At 43.2% G+C, this 19,138-nt stretch overlaps 1 protein-coding gene across 7 annotated transcripts in view; it reads right to left on the bottom strand.

Annotated features, from left to right (window-relative positions):
* Positions 1–18,648, bottom strand: part of CHD2 (chromodomain helicase DNA binding protein 2) — a 160,279-nt gene extending 141,631 nt beyond the window's left edge. For 4 of the 7 annotated variants that reach the window (XM_032252785.1, XM_032252780.1, XM_032252786.1 and 1 more), the window contains exons 1-3: positions 6,250–6,384; positions 3,852–3,915; positions 3,173–3,258 (exon numbers count right to left, since the gene is read on the bottom strand). The gene's annotated coding sequence lies outside the window, so the exon portion shown is untranslated. Of the gene's footprint in view, positions 1–3,172; positions 3,259–3,851; positions 3,916–5,655; positions 5,850–5,892; positions 6,206–6,249; positions 6,385–18,634 lie in introns of those variants that run through there. The other 3 variants (XM_032252782.1, XM_032252783.1, XM_032252781.1) reach the window with 3 other exon arrangements.
* Between the last annotated feature and the right edge of the window lie 490 nt (positions 18,649–19,138).

The following is a 19,138-nucleotide window of genomic DNA, read 5'->3' as shown; positions in this document are numbered from 1 at the left end:
TTATTTTTATTTTTTTTCTGAAATGGAGTCGCACTCTGTCACCCATGCTGGAGTGCAGTGGCACAATCTTAGCTCTCTCCAACCTCCGCCTCCTGGATTCAAACAATTCTCCTGCCTCAGCCCCCCAAGTAGCTGGGACACCACTCCCAGCTAATTTTTCTTTTTTTATTTTTAGTAGAGATGGGGGTTTCACTATGTTGGCCAGGCTGGTCTCGAACTCCTTACCTCAGGTGATCCACCTGTCTTCACCACCCAGAGTGCTAAGATTACAGACATGAGATACTGCAACTGATCAATTTTTTAATTTAAAAATAAAATCTGAGAGCACTATCAACTATAAAGTCATTAATATGTCTAAGAAAATTCACAAACCTCAAAATTAAAATATAGCTTTATAATCTAAATTAAAACGATTATGACTACTTTGTAGTGCACACTAAAGATGTAATTGTTTGGGAAATAATTTCAAATAAATGGTTTAGTTTTAAAAGGAAAAGGAATGTTTTCTAAAATACAGACCTATCAACCAATATAAAAGGTATTTATCAAAACTTTTAACATATTGTTATAGAAAACACACTACTTGAATGTTACATAAACCATCAAGTCACATATTTGTAACATAAGAATCAGAATAGCCTTCAATTTAAATTGTAAAGGTTAATTACATATAAAAAAATAATAGCCAATTTGAAAATAAAAGTGCACTGAAGTATTCAATCTGGAAGGAGGTAGCTGGTAAAATAAAGACATTTACCTCTGACGTACAAATATTTTGTAAAGGAAACTAAATCAGGCGTGCAAACTATAAATCATATCATAATCAAGTGAAAAATATTACATAAAACTACACTTAATTTTATATTAGATACATTTACATCATTAGAAAAAAAAATTTTAATGTTTTTATTGAAGCATTCTAAACACTGTTTAAAGACAGTATCATTCTTTAATTGCTTCTCTAAAATCAGTTTACAAAAAGTTTATATAAGAGAATTAGGCATGCTTTAGCAATTATTTTCACCGCACAATTTGAGAGGGATCTTAAGAGCTTGGAACTCTAAAGCCTTCATAAAAATTATGAGATGAAGGTACAAAAGGAATAAAATGTGAAGACTGCAGGGCTTATTTACGTTAGAAGGTAGGTCTCCTGATTGCCGACACAGAAGTTATATTTTCTACTCTATCACCACCTCTGATTAAAGCAGAAGATAAAAAGATGTCCTCAAATTATCTTTCTCGCCCTTATGCCACTCCACACTCAACTCTCAAGAGGATAAAGAGTAAAATTGGTTGTCCATTGTACAAATTTTTAAATAATCAAAAAACTATTACTAGTAAAGTTTAAAAGAAAATTTACATTTGAAATTGCCTATTTCATATTATCTATACCATAAATGTCATGTCATAAAAGCCTTGTGATTAACTACACAGCATGGCTCCATTCATTTCTATAGAATGTCAGGTAATTTTTAAAACAGTTTTTATCAGAACAATGAATGCAATCCAATTCAATCACCAAACTGATGAGGAGATTTTTATGATTCAAGAATTACCGTAAAATGCTAAGGTAAAAACAAATATGTAAGTATCACTTTGCTTTTTAAGCAGCAAACAGTGGTAAACAATAATGTACTTTTCTAACATAGTAGTTTAATATCCTATCTGCATGATCCACTGTTATTTATCTAATATTGTCTACCTATGATAATTACATTTACCCTCATGTGCCATTCAATTATGTTCATTATACAAGATCGGCTCAAGCATAACTATCAAAACACTAAATATACGCACTAACAAAGATCTAAGTACATGTGGATCTTTGATTTCACATTTCTAGCCCTTTCCAGCTGCTTTCTTTTTTATGAATCAAATTACACCTTCAATAGGCCAGTATAAATTTACTGCCTATTTATACTTAAACTTAGATTATGCTTCACATGAGACCCATTTCTCAATTTCTGTAAAGGTGCCTAACCACAGGAATGCCAATTGAGTATCACATCAACTGTACAGAAGAAACCCTAATCTTGGCATTTGTGTTAAAGAAGTTCTGAAGTGAAGGATGTTTCAACGGTTCTTGTAAATGTTGTTAACACTATAGTTAAAAGTCAAACATTTAGTTTTCTTTTGCACACTGTAATACACCCAAATTTGATCGAACTGCAAAAAAGGGATTTAAGAAGTTAAGCTGAAGCAAAGGCAATAAAAATATTCCTCTTATCACCTATTTCAATCAATGAAATAAGCCAACAACAATGCACTGAAAGACTGTATTTTATTTTCCACATAAATTTTAAAGACAACGGTAAACTTGCCCCTAGTATGATTAACTGGTCGTTTGGCAATTCTTAAAATTTCCCAAGATACCCATTATTATACCACATATTTCCTCTAGTCAATCACTAGTAACAGCTCGACAATAATTTTCAGATTCAACGTTAACTTATAAAAAAGGCATATTACCTTAAAAATATCAGTAGACATTCTTTTAAAGTCTCAGATCTAGTTTTAAGATTTCAACTGTTACATCCGTGGTATGCTGGGCCTAATACCTAGTGTGTGAAAATTATTTCCATCTTTTATGCTTTAAAAGCAATTATTAATCAATTAAATTAGAGGACTCTTTAGATGCATTGCTCTTATTTTCTAGAAAAAAACTCATTTTTGGACCCATTTGAAAACTCATGAAAACAAGTAAAATGGATATTCTGTATCTATTAAATGACTAAGATACAAAAGTGTCAATTTAATTTTTGAAATATATTTAAGAATCCTAGAGTCAGCAAATGCAAAATTCTAGACCACTCCTAAAATGTGATCTATATCATCAAAAAAAAAAAAATGGCTGATGATTGTATATACCAGATTGTAAAAACATCATCCTAATGACTCCACTGCAGATTTAACTACAATTTTAAAGCACCACTTTATTAAGTAGTACTAAATGTACTAAATGTCTTCCTACTCCAATATAAATTATGTGCATCGACTGTCTTAATAGAAACAGAAGTGTTTCGATGTCAGGAAAAGCAATTTGATGGTTTTCTCATCCTTTCAGTGATAAACAGTCTATAGTTTGTTTCATTAACAAACTTTAGTGATATTTTTATACTTATATGTTGGTAACTATTCAAACTGCAGATGTTGGGCAAAAACACTTACTTACTTGCTATATAAAATACTGACTTTCCCAAAGATTTCCTTTATCCTCAAGGATAAAACTCCAATGTCTCAGTCTTCAAAATGGCATACCTTTTGGTGAAAACAAACAAGATGCTAAACTTACTTAGGAAGCAAACAATAACAAGTAAAAATAAAGTGTTTTTCAACTTTTTAGTTACAAATAAAGAAACAGAAACTAAAATCAAGCTGAAAATCTGATTTTTAAAATGTTCTTCCCTAAAATCTATCAGTATGAATAGCAAAATAGTTCAAATTCTCCAATAAGCTTATTTGTTTAAATACTTAAAAGACTAAAATTGTTTGCATGATATACAAAGTTAAAAAGAAAAAAAGCTATCTTTGGTGCATGGTTTTCCTCAAAATCTAATCAGTCTTCCCTAGTTTCCAAAATTAAACAAAGGCTTAAAGGACCTTCAGTATTTTAAACTATTCAAAGGGTACATTAAGTTACAATGACTATGCACACATACTTTTAATCTTTCCTGCAGTGAAAAGGCTTAAAAGCTTTGTCAAATTATTTCAGATAGTTTATTCATATTCATAATCACCATTTTTTCAAATGATACTCATTCATTGGTTAATTGAAATGTAAATTAAAGAGTAAAACAAAAACCTAATAAGCTAATTTTTGTCAAAACAATTAAAAATTAACCCAGTCTTACCTCAAATAACTCTTATCTGTTCAGAATCATCAGCAACCAAATGAATTTTAATCTCTTAAGTCACCTTTAAAAAAAAGAAAGATGATATTAATGTATTGATTTTTAAACATTTCTTTGCCAACGATTCTGTGTGATAAAACAAGAAAATATTCCACAAATAAAAATCTATGGGTAAATTAAAGAGACGGCTCATCGACACACAACCTGTACATTTATGGTTGCAGTTATTTCTTATCTTAAATCTATCAGTCTTTGTTTTCCTCATCTTGGCTGTACTGACCAATATTAAAGATTAACGCATTGAAATGAAACAGAAATACAGAAAATTCAAATTTTCAGACTGATTTCAGATTATTAACCTGTTTTTATTTTAACTTTCCCTCCGTTCGTGCCAGGCAATAAACAAACACAAAGAAAAAGTTTACCATTCTTCAAGACAAATCATCTTAATACCTCCCTTACCATCTAGAAATATCTTTTACAATTACGAGCAATTAAAAATTAGCTCCTCCAAGAGAAATTAGTGAAGTTAATATGGCCACTGGTTACTTTAAATTTTAAACCACAAGTTATTTGCTCTTACCAAGTGAGATATTAGCTTTGTCTTTAAAGCTACTCTGAAACTTAAGGTATCTAGACCTTTACTCAATTTCAAACCAGTGTCTTCAACATTTTCGTTTGTCTTTCTCCTCCCCCATTTACCATGTAAAAAGATCTTTCAGGTTAAACTGCTAGCAATTATTTTGCATTTCACAATTCAAGGAGGATTCTCAAGAGCTACATTGAGAATATCCATTTAAAACCACTTTCAGTGTTCAAAAATTTCAGAAACATTGATTTGAAAGACCAAATTTGGTACTTAACAGATTCTGTAAAATCAAAATATGCGCAACTGATGTAACATGCACCACTACATGAAGGCTACTCGAAAAATAAAATAATTTAACTGGCAAAATGCCCTCAGAAATATGGTCAAATAAACCAGTATCTGATTTCAGATGTACCATGTAAGTCTATCCAACACTATTTTTACGTAGTTCTTCTCCACCTTTACAAAACAAGAGCTCCGCAGAATGAAGACAAACATATTCTAAAATACACAAAGGTTTGTGCGCTTCTGGTTTGTTCTTCAAACCACTAAACTTAAAAATTACTCTTCAAACATTTTTTTTAAGATTAGAGACTATACAGAAAACTCTACAAAATTTTGTGAAACCTGTTACTTTTAAAATACTGTTCCGTTTTAAAAAAGCATATCCGAATTTTTATACATGCAACAAATGCAACAAATATGGCTCCTCTTCATCGCCCATTACGGAGAGCAGTTCTACTTTATTAATATTTACACTACGAAAAAGTAACTTCAGGAAGAGATTTGGTGTCACAATGTTCTTTTGTAAGTTTTTCGACCGTGGCTTGTGATAATATATATTCTTAAAAATAAAAAAATTATGAACTTTAAGTTTTAAAGAGTAGGAATTGACCCAAGTACGTTCTAACATTCAGATGTGAGAAGTTACAGATAACGGCTCCTTGTGACCTTTTGAAGAGTACCAAACAGTCTATTTAATCGTATTTAAATATCAGGAGATCAAACGGTTTTGGCGCAATTATTCCGTAAAATAAACTACATTAACCAAACGTCATCGGCTAGCACCGTAATTATCAAATCTATTTCCATTAAACAGCCTTGATGACACAGTAAACTTGTCTTCATAATTCTGAAATACCACAAGCACTCCTCCAACTTGCATTTTTTCAAAGACAACCTTAACGTCATAAAGATTTAATAAGCAGCAAGTACCTTCGCATGTATCACTGCAGCCGTTTCAAAATCGGCTTTGAAAGAGTTAAAAGCCAACACCCAATAGGAGGGAAAAAAACAAGTTTTATTTTTGTTTAAACGTAGTCAGGGTTCCATTGTTCTTTTAAATTCGATCATGAAGATGAGCTCCCACCTCACCGGAAAGAGCTTATAAAGCTCCTCTGTTGGAGAACCTGAAAGGGATTTTTTTTTACCCTAAATATCAAAATAACTCACCCGGACAGAAAGGGGCTCTCCACGCCCGATCCCCTTCGGGCTCTCGCCAGCAGTCGCCCGCCGCCCCTTTCCAGGCGGATACAGTCGCGGCTACGAGGCCGCCCCCCGCCCACCTGCCGCCCGCGGGGTCTGCAGCGGGGCCCCGCGTGCCCCCTACCCCCGGACCCCACGACTCAGGCCCAGGGCACCAAGGCGCATCCCGCCTGGGAGAGCCGGCCAGCAACCGCGGAGGGGCCGTGCGAGGAGAGCCGACCGGCGAGGCCCGGCCCGCCGCCCCCTCCTGCTCGCGCGCTCAAGGACATTTTGCTTTTCCTCCCAAGGACAAAGGACAATAAAAGGAGCCGGGGAGCCACTCACCGGGTCCGAGCGCGGCCGCCGGCACCTCCTGATCGCCCAAACCCGAGTCCCGGGCCGGACCGCCCGCCCGAGGCTTCCGTCCGCGCCGGGTCCAGCCGCCGGGGCCCCGGAGAGCCTCCGAGGCTGCTGCCGCAGCGGCGCTTTCGGCGTCGTGGGCCCGGCCGCCCTGGGTGCCTCTGCCGCGGGCTCTTACGCCGGCGCGCGCGGCCCGTCTCGCCTCAGCCGCGGCCGCCCCACTCCCGCGGACCTGCGGGCCGTCCGGGCGCAGCTCCCCGCCAGCCGGCGGGCCCCGCGGCCGCGGCAGAACGCCTGACAGCTCCGGGCGCTGCTGCCTCTCCGGCCATCTTGTGCCGTGTGTGTGTGGTGTCTCTCTCCCGTCTCCTCTCTAGGCTTTACTCCCTCCTCCTCCTCCCCCCGCCCCACACACCACACAACATGGCCTCTTCGCTGCGGCGGCGGCGGCTGCGGCGGCAGGAGCTCCGCCGCGCTCCAGCCTGCTCCCCTCCCCCACCGTCCCCGCCTCCCGCCCGCAGCCCCGGGGCCCAGCGCGCACGCGCGCCGCCGCCCGCCCACCGCGGCCATTGGCTCCACGAGCTTCCTGCAGCCCCTATCCGGGAGCGGCCTCACGCACGCTAGCTGGCGCCTTCCTCCCTCCCAACAACAACTATTTTCATCCTATTGGCTAATTTCAACCCCACCCCTTCCGCCTCCTTCGTGCGGATAGGCTGGCCTGAGCAGCATTCACTGCCCGTAGGCGTTTCTGGTTTTCTTGAGAAGCCCCGGGCAACGATTGGCTAGGAATGAACCTTTGGGTTTGGAGCTGGGCTGTTGCTTTTCTCCCCGCAGTGCGGACCCCTCCGGGGTAGCTGCGGGGGTTCCCAGTATGGTCTAGGCCAGGCCGGAATCCTCAGTGCAGGGTCGCACAAGTAGTGGCGTCGCTTCTGGTAAAAGCGCTATCTTCGATGTTTCTGAGTTCAGATTTTGTCTTTTAAAAAAAAAAAGGAAGGAAAAAAATGACTGAGGATGATGAGCAAACAAGATACAGGTCCACAGCCCTTGGGCCAGCAGCCATAGCCTCCAAATGTTTGTTCTAAACGCTCAGACCTTCCATCAAGGTCACACAGTCAGGACCAATGGTTTCACCACAAGCACATTCCCTAGCCCAGTACCCAAACTGAGATGCGATTTACTTGAGGACTCGTAGATGGCCTGTTGCCCATTTACCTGAGGTTGCCTAAAAGAATGTCTAGTGTCTTGTGAGCTGTCGTCATGGAAATCAAAAAATAAAATTTTTTAAATTAAAAGAATGTCCAGTATCCTGAGGCCTTAGCGAGTCAATTTCAATGCCGATTGACTGGATTCCACCCTGTAGGGCAATATTTGTTAGAGCAGCAGTTTGAACCTGAACAATCAGTCTACCTTTTCAACCTCCTTCCAGATAATAAGGCAAAGCAAGCCTCACATCCTTTCGGCAAATCTCACTTTTTTTCATTACTTCTTCCTATCTTAACCTGGAAACAACTTTAAGCAGACCATAGGAAAAAAATGAAAACCTAAACTTTCCTGAAATGGATGGGAAAAGAAAAAGAGGTAGCTGTCTCCCATTGCCGGTATTTAGAAATCTTGCTCCTTTTGGCAGGGGACCTGGGGAAAATGAAAGGGACACCAGATGCTCTTACTTTTAACGGATTTTTTTAGGGGAGGGGCTTCGGGATGAGGTAAGCAACTCCTACATTCGTTTGAGCCCCTGTCCCGGGTTAGAATCAGAAAATGTTACATATATGTAGAGCCTAGGAAATAGTCTGGCCGCCTTTAAAAATGACACAGTTGTTAATTGATTTGGCTCAGTGTAGCATCGGCCACTTAGAACAGAGCTAGGACTTGATCCCAAGTTCCCGGACTTTTTTTTTTTTTTTTTTTTTTTTTTTTTGAGACAGATTTTCACTCTTGTTACCCAGGCTGGAGTGCAATGGCGCGATCTCGGCTCACCGCAACCTCCGCCTCCTGGGTTCAGGCAATTCTCCTGCCTCAGCCTCCTGAGTAGCTGGGATTACAGGCACGCACCACCATGCCCAGCTGAATTTTTGTAGTTTTAGTAGAGACGGGGTTTCACCATGTTGACCAGGATGGTCTCGATGGCTTGACCTCGTGATCCACCCGCCTCGGCCTCCCAAAGTGCTGGGATTACAGGCGTGAGCCACCCGCGCCCGGCCTCCTGACTTTTTATAGATCTTGATTTCCCTGTGTGCAACATAGCCAACCTCCTTGGTAATATACTTTGAGCTCTAGGTGGGCGCGCGCGCACACACACACACACACGCGCACGCGCGCGCGCGCTCTCTCTCTCTCTCTCTCTCTCTACTTCTTCAACCGAAATTAAATTTTCTCCAAGAGACATTGCTTTACAAAGTGTACCTTTGAACACCGTGGACCTGCGACAAGGCTGTTTTTGCTGAAATAGCCCCATTCTGAATCCTTTTTTCTCATTCCTCTGGTTTTTGCTATGCTGTTGTTCCCTCCCTTTTCCTTCCATTTTTCCCCTCCTATTACGAACTGAAATCCCTCTATGATTCTGCCTTTCCAGATTCATCACTGAGTACGTCTATGCCAGGGAAACAGGCCTGAGCAGGCCTTTATTAAAACAGTCATGGCTGAAAAGCACCGGGTTAGCTGACGGGGTGCCAGACATTGTTCTCAACTCTCATTGGGGAGTAACTTAATCATAATACACTCCAATGAGAGACAGTTGTCGTCCCTCTCTGTGTCTTATCCCGATTAGGAAACTGAGGCTCAAGAGTTTAAATAACTTGCTTGGGTCCACACTGCTAAGAAGTATTTTAGCCCAGAGAATTTGCCTTCAGACCCTTCTGCCTCTCACAGTTTTCTTTCAGAAGCTGTCCCTTGGCTGAGTAGGTTCATTTAGATCTTTTGTTGTATGGATCCTCCTGATCTGCCAGCTCCCCGCTCCTACGCTTCATTGAAGGTGTTCTACCTTCAGAATCAAACGTGAGATCCAGTCTAATTGAATCCCCAGACTTCGCTCCACCCCATTGCTGTCAATCTCCTGATGCCACCTGGGAGCCCTCCAGCTCTCTTGTTTGCTCCCCCTTTGATATTTGGACCCCTACGATTCGGCTGTGGAGTGACTCAATTGTATGAAGACATACGTTGGGCGACTTACATAAAGCAGCTTTCTTCTCCCAAGTGTACATCCCACACGATGTCCTCTTTAGGGAAGGCCCTTTATTGAAACTTTTTCTGCTATCACAAAGGACAGCCATGATTCCTCTTGCCATATCTATGCCATGTCTTCAGTCATCCCTTCTTATAGCAAGAAGAGTTTTGCTGTAAATAAAAAGCATCTAGCCAGGCGCCATGGCTCAGGCCTGTAATTCTAGCACTTTGGGAGGCCGAGGTGGGCAGGTCATAAGGTCAGAAGATCGAGACCATCCTGGCTAATACGGTGAAACCCTGTCTCTACTAAAAAATACAAAAAATTAGCCCGTCATGGTGACACACGCCTGTAGTCCCAGCTACTCGGGAGGCTGAGGCAGGAGAATCGCTTGAACCCGGGAGGCGGAGGTTGCAATGAGCCAAGATCATGCCATTGCACTCCAGCCTGGGCAAGAGTGAGACTCCGTCTCAAAAAAAAAAAAAAAAAAAAAAACAGCACCTGACACCTGGTAGACCACATCCTCCCCTCCACAGCACCTTTTCACTCTCAGTGATCTGCTGCAGAACCGAGAGGAAATCCCTCTCACCCCGAAGTCACACTGACTGTTACTGCTATTTCTTTGGGAAAGAAGATGAAAAGCCAAACCTTTGGCTCACTTAGAGGAAAGGCCTGTGCATGGACTCTGAGTAGTTCTGTTACTGTTCAATACTGTCCAGTGAAAACCTTGGATGGGCAGAGAATATTTCTAGAAGTCTCCCTAGATACAAATACATGTTTATACTGGTTGCCTCAGAGGAGGAGACCTCAGATGAAGCTAGAGAATTGGGGCAGAAGGGGCACTTTGCACTCTACTTTTTTGTGACTTTGGAATTTTGAACCATGTAAATATATTGCCTTATTTAATTTTTTTCTTTTGGAAATAGAGTCTTGCTTTGTCACCCAGGCTGGAGTGCAGTGGCACAATCCCAGCTCACTGAAACCTCTGCCTCCTGGGCTCAAGAGATTCTCCTGCCTCAGCCTCCTGAGTAGCTGGGATTACAGGCACGCACCACCTCACCTGGCTAATTTTTTTGTAATTTTAGTAGAGACGGGGTTTCACCATGTTGTCCAGGCTGGTCTTCAACTCCTGAGTTCAAGTCATTCACCCGCCTCAGCCTCTCAAAGTGCTGGGATTACAGGCATGAGCCACACAATGCCCAGCCCGAATTAATTTATTTTTATTAAATTATTTATTTATTTTGGAGACAAGTTCTCGCTCTGTTGCTCGGGTTGAGTTCAGTGGCAAGATCATACATAGCTCATTGCAGCCTTGAACTCCTGACCTCAAGCCATCCATCCTCCTGCCTCAGCCTCCCATGTAGCTGGGACTACAGGCATGCACCACCATGCCTGGCTAATTTTTTTTTTTAATTGTAGAGACAAGGTCTTGCTTTGTTGTCCAGGCTGGTCTCAAACTGCTGGCCTCAAGCAGCACTCCCACCTCAACCTCCCAAAGTGCTGATCTTTAGGAGGGAAGGCGAGAGAGAAGGAAAGAAGGAAAGAAACTAAACCATCTGCTAAGCTAAAAGCTGACACTACTGGAAAGGAAGGTAACTTTTTTATGTAATTCATAAGGGTCTGCATTGTCTAAATTAGTTACAGTAAACACTTGTAATTTTCTTTTAATGAAGTAAAGGTCACACAAAACTCAGTACCTCTAGGGCTGTGAATGTCATCTAATGTGTCCCTCGCTGATATTGAGGACTCCTGGTACATAAAACGGGAGGCAGCAGCTTCCACTCCAAATGTCACATGACCTTACACAGCTCAGCTATAGAACAGGGCTTCCCACTGTCCCCCTTGCCTTCCCCGAAGCTTCACAGGTTGATTTTCCTTCTTGTACCTTTTACTCCTCTAATAGCAATTCTAGAAGAGGCAGAGACCCTAGCAGGATCTGCCCTTCCCCCTGCTTCCCCTCCTCCCGTCCCCTTTTGCTCTGGGGTGTCTCCTTTAGATTGTGAGCCCAGCTTATCTTGGAGGCTCCACAGAAACCCAGGATGACCTTGAGTCAAGCCAAGGACACGGTTTTCAAGTGCAGGCATTTCCAGATTCCTGCTGCTCTGCTCCTGATACTGTGCAGGACTTGCATAAGGCTCTGTCTTATGCTCTTGGTACCCCCTGCTCCTTCTTCACGTGTGGTAGTCTGTATTCGCTTTACCCAGAGTACGTCGCACACAGAGTTGAAGATCATTTGATACTCAAAATATCATTGCCAAGCACAATTATTGAGATTGTTCCATGTGCCAGGTACTGTTTTAGGAGCTGGGGGTATAGCATGGACAAGAGAGATGGAGTACCTGTTCTCATCATGGAGCATATGTTCTGGGGCGGTGGGGAAAGCTCAAACATAAGAAAATACCCATACCCAGGCATGGTGGCACACACCTGTAGACCTAGCTACTAGGGAGCCTGAGACAGAAGTATCACTTGAACCTGGGAATTTATAGTGAGCCAGATCACACCACAGCACTCCAGTTTAGCCAACAGAATGAGACTCCACCTCAAAAAGAAAAGAAAATACAGGCCAGGTGTGGTGGCTCATGCTTGTAATCCCAGCACTTTGGGAGGCCAAGGCAGGCAGATCACAGGGGTCAGGAGTTCGAGACCACACTGGCTAACACCATGAAACCCCGTCTCTACTAAATACACAAAAATTAGCCGAATGTGGTGGCACATGCCTGTAGTCCCAGCTATTCCGGAGGCCAAGGCAGGAGAATCACTTGAACCTGGGAGGCAGAGGTTGTAGTGAGCCGAGATCGCGCCATTGCACTCTAGCCTGGGTGACAAAGCAAGACAACGTCTCAAGAAAAAAAAAAGAAGAAGAAAAGAAATGAAACACATACCCAGTAGTAATAAGTGCTATGATAATGGGGGCCAAATTTTGGTTGAGTGGTCAGGGAAGGCTGATCCGAGGAGGCAGTATTGAAGTTGAAGCAGGAAGGGCACAAAGGAGGCAGCTAGCTCTGTGTATATCTATGGGTGGATTCCAGGCTAAGATGGCAGATAGTATGCATGCTACTAATTTTGCTTTATCCTAAAACGGCACTAAACAGATTTTCTTTTCTATTCGTTTTCTTTCTTTTTTTAAGTCATAAAACCATAAGGGAAGGATAACAGGAGAGGAGAAAAGAGCAACACAATTTTAGAAGCTGAAAAATAGATGGATGAGTGGTAACTGATTTAGCAGACATGAGAAAGCTGAGATCCAACCCAACTTACACTGGAAAAACCTCAAAAGGCTCAGAAACTGCCAGAACCAGGGACCGTTGGGACTGAGGGTGGAGGAGAAGGCTAAAATAAGGAGAACTGAGCGAGAGCAATTTAAGGAGCAGTGAGATCCCTAGCTACCCTCTCTGCTTCCAGCAAAAAAACTGGAGGTCTATCTTCCAGAAAGTCTCTGATGTGAAGGATGTCAGGCTTGCTGAGGGCACAGGAAATATGGAAATGGGGAGGTCCTGAGGCCAGAAGCACAGTGAACTCAGAGACTCCAGCTATCTTGCCCCAACTGGCTCTCAGATTGCTGGGCAAAGTGACTTCTGTCTTCCAGGTAGGAGAGGGAAAGACTGTATTTTGTTTTGAGACAGAGTCTCGCTGTGTCGCCCAGACTGCAGTGCAGGTGGCAAGATCTCGGCTCACTGCAACCTCTGCCTCCTGGGTTCAAGCGATTCTTCTGCCTCAGTCTCCCGAGTAGCTGGGATGACAGGTGCATGTCACCACGCCTGGCAAATGTTTGCATTTTTAGTAGAGATGGGGTTTCACCATTTTGGCCAGGCTGGTCTTGAACTCCTGACCTTGTGATCTGCCCGCCTTGGCCTCCCAAAGTGCTGAGATTACAGGCGTGAGCCACCACACCCAGCTGGAAGACTCTTCTTTGGGGAACGTAATCAGCCTACAGAAATGAGGCACAGAGTCTAACATTGGGGTTCTCCAAACAAATGGTTCAACAAGGTCACCCCTCAGTGAAGCTCCAGATCAGTGTATCAGACACATTCTGTGCACTGACTGCTTCTCATCCTTTTGGACTCACCTCTGACTCCACCCACATCTGCAGCCACCTTTTCATCAAGTTCCGTACAGCTCTGGAAGGCAAAGGAAAGTCTCCTCTCAGCCCTGGATCCCGAAGCTTCTCTGACATTGTGTGGGTCTGCAGAACCAGTCAGCATCAGCATTTAGGCACATGCAACCTAGATATTTAAGGACCATCTCTGGGCCAATTTTGAGGATAAATGTTTTCCTCTGTCATTTCCTGAGTGAACAATTCTGTTTCATAAGATTAAAAATATCCCATGGATTTGCAGCACAAGTCACCTATAATGGTGGCCATCTGAGTAACACATCACTGTATTGGCTTTCCCTCTGTCTTTTCTCACTGCCTCTGTCCCTCCCCCACTTCTGCCTCCTTGGATGAATTCCCAGACGAGCTACTGCCATGTAACTCTTTGTCTTGGGCTTTTCTTTGGAGGAAGTCTCAGCTAATACAACAAGGCCCAATCCCATACTTAAAGCTGAAATGGAGTCTTGCTCTGTCTCCCAGGCTGGAGTGCGATGGTGTGATCTCAACTCACCGGAGCCTCCGCCTCCCAGGTTCAAGCGATTCTCCTGCCTCAACCTCCTGAGTAGCTGGGATTACAGGCGTGTGCGACCATGTCCGGCTGAGGTGGGAGGATTGCGTGAAAGCAGGAACTTGAGACCAGCCTGGCCAACTGGTGAACACTGTCTCTACTAAAAAGACAAACTGTAGCCAGGCGTGCAGGCATAGTGGCACGTAACTGTAATCACGGCAACTCGGGTGGCTGAGGCAAGAGAATCACTTGAACCCAGGAGGCAGAGTTTGCAGTGAGCTGAGATCACGCCACTGTACTCCAGCCTGGCAACACAGGAAGACACTGTCAAGAAAGAAAGGAAGGAAGGAAAAGAGGGAGGGAGGGAAGGAAGAAAGGGCAACATACAGAATGGAAGAAAATATTTGCATATATTCGATAAGGGATTAGTTTTCAAAATATAGGAAAAGCTGGGCAAGGTGACTTACGCCTGTCACCCCAACACTTCAGGAGGCCAAGGCGAGTAGATTGCTTGAAGCCAGGAGTTTGAGACCAGCCTGGCCAACATGGTGAAACCCTGTGTCTACTAAAAATACAAAAATTAGCTGGGCATGGTGGTGCACGCCTGTGATGCCAGCTACTAGGGAGGCTGAGGCAGGAGAATCACTTGAACTTGGGAAGTGGAGGCTGAGATCAGGACACTGCACGCTAGCCTGGGCGACAGAGCAAGACTCTGTCTCCAAATAAATAAATAAAATATAGGAAGAATTCCTACAACTCCATCGCAAAAATAACAAATGGGCTGTTTTTTTTTTTTTTTGAGATTGAGTTTCACTCTTGTCACCCATGCCGGAGTACACTGGCATGATCTCAGCTCACTGCAACTTCTGCCTCCTGGGTTCAAGCAATTTTGACAAATGGCCTGATTTTTTAAATGGGCAAAGGATATGAACAGATATAGCCCCCAGAGAAGACATACAAATGATCAACGGGTATATAAAAGATTCTCAACATCATTATCAGAGAAATGCAAATCAAAACTACAGTAAGATATTACCTTCTACCTCTTAGGATGGACATTATTTTATTAAAAGGTAACTTGGTAAGGAAATGGGGAAACTGGACCTCTTATGCACTGTTCGTGGGAATGTAAAATGGTACAGCAGCTGTGGAAAACAGTATGGAGATGTCTCAAAAAATTAGATATGGGCCAGGCGCGGTGGCTCCCGCCTGTAGTCCTAGCACTTTGGGAAGCTGAGGTGGGCGGATCAGGAGGTCAAGAGATAGAGACCATCCAGGCCAACGTGGTGAAACCCCGTCTCTACTAAAAAAATACAAAAAATTAGCTGGGCATGGTAGCGCCCGCCTGTAGTTCCAGCTACTCGCAAGGCTGAGGCAGGAGAATTGCTTGAACCCGGGAGGTGGAGGTTGCAGTGAGCCGAAATCACACCTCTGGCACCTGGTGACAGAGTTGAGACTCTTGTCTCAAAAAAAAAAAAAAATTAGATATAAGCCAACTGTAGTGGCTCACACCTGCAATCCCAGCACTTTGGGAGGCCAGGGTGGGAGGATCGCTTGAGCCCAGTTCAAAATCAGCCTTCTCAACATAGGAAGACTCCATTTCTACAAAATATTTTTCAAAATTTTTAAAGTTTAGATTATTGAATGAATAAATAAATAAATAAAAATTCAAAAATCAGCTGTGCATGGTGACTCACACCTGTGGTTCCCAGCAACTCAGGAGGCTGAGGTAGAAAGATTGAGTGAGCCCAGGAGGTAAAGGCTACAGTGAGCCGAGATCATGCCGCTACACTCCAGCCTGGGTGACAGAGTGTTGGAAATAGGTGTTGGAAATAGATGCTCAGTGCTGCAAAGAAAAATTAACACTGAGACAAAGGATCTTTCAGCAACGCGATTTTTACTTCCTGGACTGCAGGAAGGGTACTCTTGTTGTTTTTGTTTTTGTTTTTTGAGATGGAGTTTCACTCTTGTTGCCCAGGCTGGAGAGCAATGGCGTGATCTCGGCTCACCACAACCGCTGTCTCCCAGGTTCAAATGATTCTCCGGCCTCAGCCTCCCGAGTACCTGGGATTACAGGCATGCACCATCACACCCAGCTAATTCTGTATTTTTAATAAAAACAGGGTTTCTCCGTGTTGGTCAGCCTAGTCTCGAACTCCCAACCTCGGATGATCCGGACGCCCTCTGGAAGTGCTAGGATTACAGGTGAGAGCCACCACGCCCAGACACAGGAAGGGTACTCTCAATAGCGATCCTGCCAGGAGAGTACAATGAACAAAGGAAAGCAGACATATTTATTTCTCATGCATTTGGGGTTGTCCTTACTGCTGTGTCTGATCTCTGTTGGCAGGAGCCAGACCTCACAATCTAAACTAAAACCCGATTGGCTAACACCTTAAAACTTTTCTAAACAGGTAAAAGCAGTGGAGAGCTGGGACATGCCTGTAAGCACGTTCAGCACAAAAATTCTGGTTAAAGTACAAGGACATAGAATGTACATGCCTGTAAGCATGGCATGTCTAACAGCTACATAGAATAGGGCTTAACAAAGTTATTAGCAAACTTATTCTTTAACAAGAAAGGAAACTTTAAAAAGGAACTTTTCTACTTCCCACACAGTGCAAGACCCTGTATCAAAAAAAAATTAATTAAAAATTCAAAATAGAACTATCATATGATTCAGCAATCCACTTCAAGGTATATATCAAAAAATAACTGAAATCAGGGCTGGGCACAGTGCCTCATGCCTATAATCCCAGCACTTTGGAAGGCCAAGCTGTGAGGATCACCTGAGGTCAGAAGTTTGAGACCAGCCTGGCCAACGTAGTGAAACCCCATCTTAAAAAAATTAGGCTGGGCGTGGCAGCTCATACCTGTAATCTCAACACTTTGGGAGGCTGAGGCAGGTCGATCATGAGGTCAGGAGCTTGAGGCCAGCCTGGCCAACGTAGTGAAAACCCTTCTATACTAAAAATACAAAAATCAGCCAGGCATAATGGCAGGGTACCTGTAATCCCAGCTACTTGAGAGACTGAGGCAGGAGAATCTATTGAGCCCGGGAAGTGGTGGTTGCAGTGAGTGGAGATCACACCATGCACTCCAGCCTGGGGACAGAGAGAAACTTCCTCTCAGAAAAAAAAAAAGAAAGAAAGAAAGAAAGAGAAAGAAAAGAAAAAAGAAAGAAAAAAGAAACAAAAAAGAAACATTAAAAAGAAAAGATAAAATAAACATTAAAAAGAAAAGAAAAAAGAAACATTATGGGTGGAGCACCCTGGCTCATACCTGTAATCCCAGCACTTTGGGAGGCCAAGGCAGGCAGATCACCTGAGGTCAAGAATTTGAAACCAGCCTGGGCAACGTGGTGAAACCTTGTCTCTACTAAAAATACAAAAAATTAGCCAGGCATGGTGGCACATGCCTATAGTCCCAGCTACTTGGGAGGCTGAGGCAGAAGAATTGCCTGAACCTGGGAGGCAGAGGTTGTAGTGATCAGAGATCACACCACTGCACTCCAGCCTGGGAGACAGAGTCTTACTCTGTTTCAAAAAAAAAAAAAAAAGATAACTCTCTACAAGGTGCTGTTCTTGAAGGGCTCTATAAAACGTCTTATCGGTTTACAACTATCTGCACCAAGGCTTCTTTTAAGTCTTAAATTGGTGATTTGGCAGGTTAATGCAGCAGCTATTCTGGCCTTAGCCAGACTGTCACCGTCCTGTCATCCTATGTGGCAAATGACTGCCAGGCGCTCGACACCATGCCCGGCAATTTTTGTATTTTTAGTAGGGATGGGGTTTCACCATGTTGGCCAGGCTGGTCTCAAACTCCTGACCTCGTGATCCACCTGCCTCGGCCTCCCAAAGTGCTGGGATTACAGGCGTGAGCCACCGTGCCCGGCCATTTTTAAATTTTTTTGTGAAAAAAAATTGTTTTGCACAGCCCTCCTCACACTTCTCAAACGTGCCCTGACCACATCTCCTACAGGGCCAGTTCATGCAAACTGTTCGGATTTCTGTCTTCCAAAGTGATTACTTTCCCTCCTTAGGAGTTCCACCAGTGAACGTCTGTGCTATTTCTTTTCTTTTTTTTTTTTTTTTTTTACTTTTTTATTTTATTTTTAAAGATGGGGTTTCACCGTGATGGCCAGGCTGGTCTTGAACTCCTGACCTCTGGTGATCCACCCACCTCGGCCTCCCAAAGTACTAGGATTACAGGCGTGAGCCACCGCGCCCGGCCGCCTGTGCTATTTCTAAGCAACTGGCTCTTATCATAAATTATTATTATTTTTTTTTTTTTTTTCAGACAGAGTTTCGTTCTTGTTACCCAGGCTGGAGTGCAATGGCGCGATCTCGGCTCACCGCAACCTCCGCCTCCTGGGTTCAGGCAATTCTCCTGCCTCAGCCTCCTGAGTAGCTGGGATTACAGGCACGCACCACCATGCCCAGCTAATGTTTTGTATTTTTAGTAGAGACGGGGTTTCACCGTGTTGACCAGGATGGTCTCGATCTCTTGACCTCGTGATCCACCCGCCTCGGCCTCCCAAAGTGCTGGGATTACAGGCTTGAGCCACCGCGCCCAGCCTCTTATCATAAATTATTATCCATTTGGGTACAAGAACTGTATCTCCCTAAGTAGACTCGACCTGGCTTTCTTGGAGGTAGAGATCTTGGCTTAGATTTATTTTGTTTACTGCTGCACAGCTGTAGATGCTCAAATAACTGAGGGAACGTTTGCTATATCAAAGTTACCCAACAGGCCATTAAAATACCCAATTGTACATCAAATTCCATTAACTAGATTAGAAGAACTTGATATTGAATTGGCTTCAATACGATTTCACCAAAGTAAATAACCACAACTTAAGGTACTTTTGATGTAAATAGAGGCTTCCATTTATGAGAGCTCCCTAAAAGTAGGATACACCCTGGATGTCAGTGATCAAAAAACAGATTTTGCCCTTGGCACTCTGATAGAATCTCTGGAATGCTGGCATGTTATGCAATAGCCCCTAACCAGCCAACCAGAAGTATCTCAATCCTGAGAACTCTTTGGTACTTTACTTGGGCTCTTACTATTTTCAGTTTGCGGCACAGTGATTCATTTACAAGCACCTTCT

This window comes from Sapajus apella, unplaced genomic scaffold (assembly GCF_009761245.1).
Source record: "Sapajus apella isolate SASKATOON/1434 unplaced genomic scaffold, GSC_monkey_1.0 scaffold80, whole genome shotgun sequence".
NCBI lineage: Eukaryota > Metazoa > Chordata > Mammalia > Primates > Cebidae > Sapajus > Sapajus apella.
Note: the sequence above shows the minus strand (reverse complement) of the source record. Positions and strands in the feature narration are given on the sequence as shown.